This window comes from Microtus ochrogaster, chromosome 15, assembly GCF_000317375.1.
Source record: "Microtus ochrogaster isolate Prairie Vole_2 chromosome 15, MicOch1.0, whole genome shotgun sequence".
Lineage (NCBI taxonomy): Eukaryota > Metazoa > Chordata > Mammalia > Rodentia > Cricetidae > Microtus > Microtus ochrogaster.
In genome coordinates, this window is record NC_022017.1 from 1,395,553 (window position 1) to 1,401,643 (window position 6,091).

The following is a 6,091-nucleotide window of genomic DNA, read 5'->3' on the forward strand; positions in this document are numbered from 1 at the left end:
ATGCATGTGTGTACCACAGTGCATGAAGTGTGTGTGTGTGAGAGTATGTGTGCACACATGCATGTGTGTACCACAGTGCATGAAGTGTGTGTGTGGAAGTCTTTCCATTTTTCTGTGAGTTCTGGAGATCAAATTCAGGTTGTCAGTCTTGCACAAGGACTTTATCCACTGGGCTGTCTCTCCACCTCCTTAATATTGAGAAAAGGAGATTAATGTGTGAGGGACTCGGATTACTCCTGACTAAGGTGCCCCACTAACAAGAATGAAGGACAAAGACTATTTACAAAGTACACTAACATCAAGGGAATGATGATCGTGCATCCCTGGGAAGAGCTTCCTGAAGAAGAGGGCTCAAGCTACTCTGCTCTTCTTCCTCTCTGTCCCTTTATAAAATGATTGAGTCTTGAGCCCAAAGACAAAAATTTGAGAATCTATTCACAAGTCATACTATCTCACAAATCGTAAAGACAAATGGACAAATGAGAAGCCCACCATGTCTCTAGCGCAGATGAGGGGACCACACAACTTCCTTTAGTCAGCTTAATAATCTAATAGATCATTGGGAGAATTCTATCCCTTTGCTCACGACAATATGGAATTCTTTCTTGGAAATCCATCTTTAATATCTAAATATGCCAAAGGGAAGAGATAGGTACATTATAACATTCCATTCCTCATTCTAGGAAAGCTTCCTTATGTTTCAGAGGAAATCCCAATAAAGGTACAAGGTACAACAAAAATCCAGTAAGGAAGGACCTTCCTCTTCTGTTGGTCAGAGACCATTCAATAGCATGCTGGGAAATTTCAGAGGCAGTTCTTAGTCCTTCCTCCTCAACATTCACTCCAAAGTCAATGGACAGACACCAAGTGTAAAAGATTCTTCACTTTTTGACATGAAACTTTGTTAAATACAGAAGGGCACAAGAAACAGGTAGCTAGGTAAGTTAATTATTTTGGTAGGTCACTTTATGATTTCTGAATAGGACCATGCAAGATGATGCATAGAGTCCATTTAGACAAACGATTCGGTTGACATTTAAGCAATATTTCAGAGAAGGGCAGCTACTAGGCTCATATCATAATTGATCTTTGTTCTTTATGTTTGTGAAGCACTTTAGTCTTAGGAGTCTGAGTTCCCAAAATGTTAGTTTTCTTCAAAACAGAAGGAAGAGAATAAAAATTGTATCCATCCTGGAATTATTTATTTATGGCTTTGCTGACAGCTGTGAGGATGTACCCTGGAAAAGATATTGTGCTCCTCTACCAATGGTAAATGATTCTCGTGGGTCCATTTGTAAACTTTGCTCATTCGGCTCTTGTATCTTAGTACACTCACCCACCCCACAGTCACTGCTTCCTCTTGTTGAAGCCCCTGGTTGCTCACGGTCTCTGAAATGCTGTCTTTAGTCTCTGCTTCCTTCCTCACCTCACAGTGAAACTTACCTCCAAGCCATTTAGAGAAAAAAACAACTTCTTTGTTAATTCCAACCCCTACTGAGATGGCTTCCTTGCTCAGCTTCACCTAACTATTCAGTAATATTTCAATAATATTTAACTGCATAAGTTTATATTTAGATGAACATGGGATTGTGAGAGATTGGAATATCTACTTTTTCACTTCGGGTTCTACAGTAATTGCTAAAATTACTTTTGGGATAGACAAAGTTCTTCCGTGTCAACTTCTGAGACATGAGCAGTGCCTCAGATTGGAAGGATGACTGACTGAGGAGTGAAGCCCACTTTGTACTCCAGAAGAATTCTCTACTTCTCACACTATTTGAGAGCCTTAGTCCAGGGAGCCCTCGGTGTTGGATCTAAACTCCTGCCTAGAGTGACCATCAATGAGGTATATCCTAGGAAGAAACATAGGAACTTAGGACAAAACTGAGAGGGACAGAAGGGATTATAAAGTCAGTGGGTTTAGACTCTCTCTTCGTGGTTACTTGCTAAGGTGGGTTGACTTTCCAAGCAAGAGAGGACCATAGGGAGATAGAAGCTGCTAAGAAAAGTGATATCCATGCAAAGAAGTCCCCACATGATAGGAAGCAAGACAGACAAACACAGAGAATCAGAGCTAAAGAGGATGCAAGTTTGGGGCATTTCTGGATGCCAGTCAGGAAGACTTCCTGAAGGTAGGGGAGGGTCTGGCATACTGAAAGCTACAAAATTGAGAGCAAAGAAACCGAGTATGCCGTTCTCATGGACCATCAGGAACCAAGTCGGATAATTATGGACAGGGGGAACAACTCAATAGTTTCTCTTAAAATAGCTTTGTTGGAGGTTAAAACTGAAATGGGGGAGGCGAGCAAAACTGGGGGAGGTGGCAGGGCACCTGGGGCGGGTGACGTTGTCTTTTTCTTACATACCAGGACATGCACAACCAGAAACCACTCCACTACCGACAAGCAGCTGGAAGTAGAGCCGCCAGTCTTTCCTTCAGTACTCTGGCAGGAAAACTGCTGCCTGTGACCTTCTGGAGCATCCGGGAGCAAGACCAATGCCAAGACTGAAATGGGCACCTTTAAGCAAGTACATGGCCGTTTTTGCTGATATTCAAAACCCTGTTCTGAGTTATTAGTCTTTTCCCACCCTCAGCCACCTCTGCCAGTCCTGCTTTCTCTCAGGGTGGACCTGAACACACATCCCTTCAAGTCCTTCGCCGAGCAGGAACACTACATCTCAATCCAGCCCAGAAACCTCCCAAGGAGCAATCTGTTAGAATCTGTTCTCAAAACTCACCAGTTCACTTTCTGCCTGCGCTATCATTTTAGATGTTCTTGTCTTATTGTATGCAGAGTTGGAGAAGACCCAGACCTGACCTGGACAGAGAAAAACCATAGCGTAGCAGAGAAGCAGCTGTAGACAGTGGACAGTGTGAGTCTTTTCGGAGTTGATCTGTCTATCTCGGATACCTACTACACAGCACAGCGTGCTGAGTCTTGGAGCACACAGTTCAGAAACACAGAATCTTCGCCTCCCCAAATCCCGCAAACTAGTAGAAGAAACAAATGCGAAGTACTTCGATTTAAAAAAAGTGCTGCAAGTAGAAGGGCAAATAATAGAACCCTGGAGTTGGGGAAGGCAAAGGTGTCAACGAAGACCTGGGCAGCGCTTTGTAAGGTTTTCAACCAGACTGATGTCAGCGGACTTTAACACATGGATGGAAAGGAACACAACCCAGGTAGGATGGAGAGCATTGCCGAGGTCTGGGTGCAAAAGAGGACAGCAGCTTAAGAAGCTCACAGCAGACTCACGAGGTGGTGGATGAGAATGGCAGTCTGTCAGCATGGAGGGCCCTGAGCTTTTGAATTTTATTCTCTTTGTACTGGAGAACCAGACAATTGAAATAGATACCCTCTATCTTCTGGAAATCTCCAGATGACCGAGTTTTAGAAGTCTGACCACTGTGGTCTTGCAGTTATTCTAAGAAAATGAGACTTCGTGTTAAATTGATGATGAAAGCTTCTGTCTTTATGAAGTCCACCTGCATGCTTACAACTTCATTGCCACGGACAGAAAAATTAGGGACCAAAGAAGAGTGCACAGTGTCTTTGAGAAGACATTTAGCAGAAGAGATTTTTTTACATCACCGAAAGGTAATGGTGCTGACTTTGTGCTCATAGAAAAGGTTCTTCCTTGTGCAGTGTCACCAGAGACTGTGTGGGGACAAGTGCATTAGCTCTGGAATGATGACTCCTACGAGCCAGTTAAGGCTGTGCTGGTAGACGCTGCTTCCAGACCATTCACATCAGGAGGAAATGGACTGAGAGGCCATCCTTGCATTTGGGGAGGAGGAAAGCAGCCTGTATTACTGTGTGGAGACGAGTATGAGCAGGCCCATGTAATGAGTGTAGAGAACAGGGACACTGTAGCAAAACTGTGATGGAGAGTGTGCAGCAGAGCTCACGAGAACGGGTTCATGGGTAGACCAGCCTCCAGCATAGGCAGCCACAACATCAGACTTCTGCCTCCCCGGTAAGAGACAGGGATTTATTTTAGCCTCCCTTTCCCTTATATTTTCATGAGATGTGGCTTACATTTCTAGTTGTTCTTGAACATTGACTCATCCTTCTGTAATGAGTGTGAGTCTCCGGGGGAATGATGCTGTCTTGTACTGAGGGACAGGTGAGGCAGAGCGCAGGAAGAGGTTAGACCCAAATTCAAACTATAGTTAGGGCTAAACTCAGCTCATAGTCTTGGGCTCTTCTCCCCATATTTGCTGCTCCTTGGATATTGAGTAGGGTTGTTGAATTTGACCTAAGCCAGGGAAGGGAGTGGTCAGTTGTGGAAGTGGGAGCTGTTACTGAATGACTTCAGAAGCATAATTCACTTGGGTTAGCACTCAACAGTGTCCTGTGATCCCAGCTAGATTCACGGATACAGGTGGCCACAAAGGAAATATCCTCCAAAATCTAAATCTGGAGCTCTAACTGCGTCGACAACTCTGAGCAACCGGTAAAGCCATGTTGACCCTAAACCATGAAGGAGAACAGGACTTCATTTTGCTGAGTATAGCAAAACTTTCAAACCGCCCAACTGCAATTAGAAGCTGGGGACCAAGGCGTCCCTGAAACCCAGCTGGGAAATCTCTCCCTCTTGTTCTCTCTAAGCTCTGGACTCCACTGCAGAAAACAGCAACAAAGGGATGGCCCACACCCTCTGTAGGAAAAAGGTACATTTTGGGATGGTTTGGAGGCATCAAAATGGTAAGCAATTTTAGGGTACAATTAAGACCTGGCTGCTCAACCCTACAATAAATTACCATCAAAGGCACTTGCACGTCAATAGGGGAAAAACACATGTGCTTGCAAGACGATGTGTGTTTGATGCTCATAAAAAAGATAAAAATATAGGTCATCATCATGTAACGAGCTTGTAGGTGTCAGAACGTGTGCTGCTGGGGGAGGTAGGGGAGGGAACTGGAGGGGATCAGCAAACCGAGGGCTGGGATTTAGACTCCTATCCCCAAGCCCTGCCTTCTGCTTGATGGTGAGAGGTGGGCAGTGAGGGACTGCAGAAGGACACCTCCCCCATCTTCCATCTCTTGAGACATTTCTTTCCCTGTTCCCTGTCCCCTCCACCTGAATTTCCTACATATTAATCACCTATGTCATTTTGAAATCAGCCAGTCCAGCTATTATTCAAGCATTGTTAATGACACCATCGGCCAAGGTATCAATTATGCAAGTTGGGATAAGAAGAGCAAGAGAGCAAAGCTGTCCGGAGAGCAGAACACGGCCTGCGCTGGTGCAGGCAGCCCACAAAGCAGCAAAGGGGATTCTTCAAAATTTACCAAGCACTCCTTCCTTCATATTCTCCATGCTTGCCGTGTTGGCTGGCCTCTCGCTGGCCTTCAGCCAGTCCCACCAAACCACTCCAAGTGTGCAGGTAAAGGGCACATGACCACCGCAGTGCAGTCTGCTCCTATGACTGAAGCCTAACATTATGGGTAGGACAATCACACACTAGGTTATGGATAGAATCTCTTCTTGCAGCAAGTGGGACTTACTTTAGAATCTAGCCCTGCATGTTCTTACTTGAGAGCATTATTATTTTTTTTAAATAAAATCTTTCTACTACTTGTTAGGGTTTTAGTTCTTAAATCTGAGTTTTGCTTCCCCACCACAATTAAAGTTTCCAAATTAACAGAGCTAAGCCACTAAGCAAATAATGACATTTATTTTTTGTGTGGTACATATGGGAACACATTATGGTGTGGGGGTGGGGGTGGTTAAAGAACAGCTTGTGGGAATCCATTCTCTCCTTCCACCATGTGGGTTCTGGACCAAACTCAGGCTTGGCAGCAAACAACATCACCCATTGAGCCCTCTCAGTAGCTCCAGAGCGAATTCTTGTATCACATTCTTTCATTTGTTTTGGAGAGCTCTCTGCTTCTTGTTTATCTGCTCTGTCAGGAAAGGATCCCATCAACCTGGCTGCTGAGATACAACAGCTCAAGTCTGGACTCTGGAGGAAGAAAAGGAGCCGGGTTAGGACCAAAATCACCACGGAAGGATTCAAGCTCCTTCCTGAGTACATGGAGGCAGGTTCTGGGTCTAGGTCCTGAGTACATGGAGGCAGGTTCTGGGTC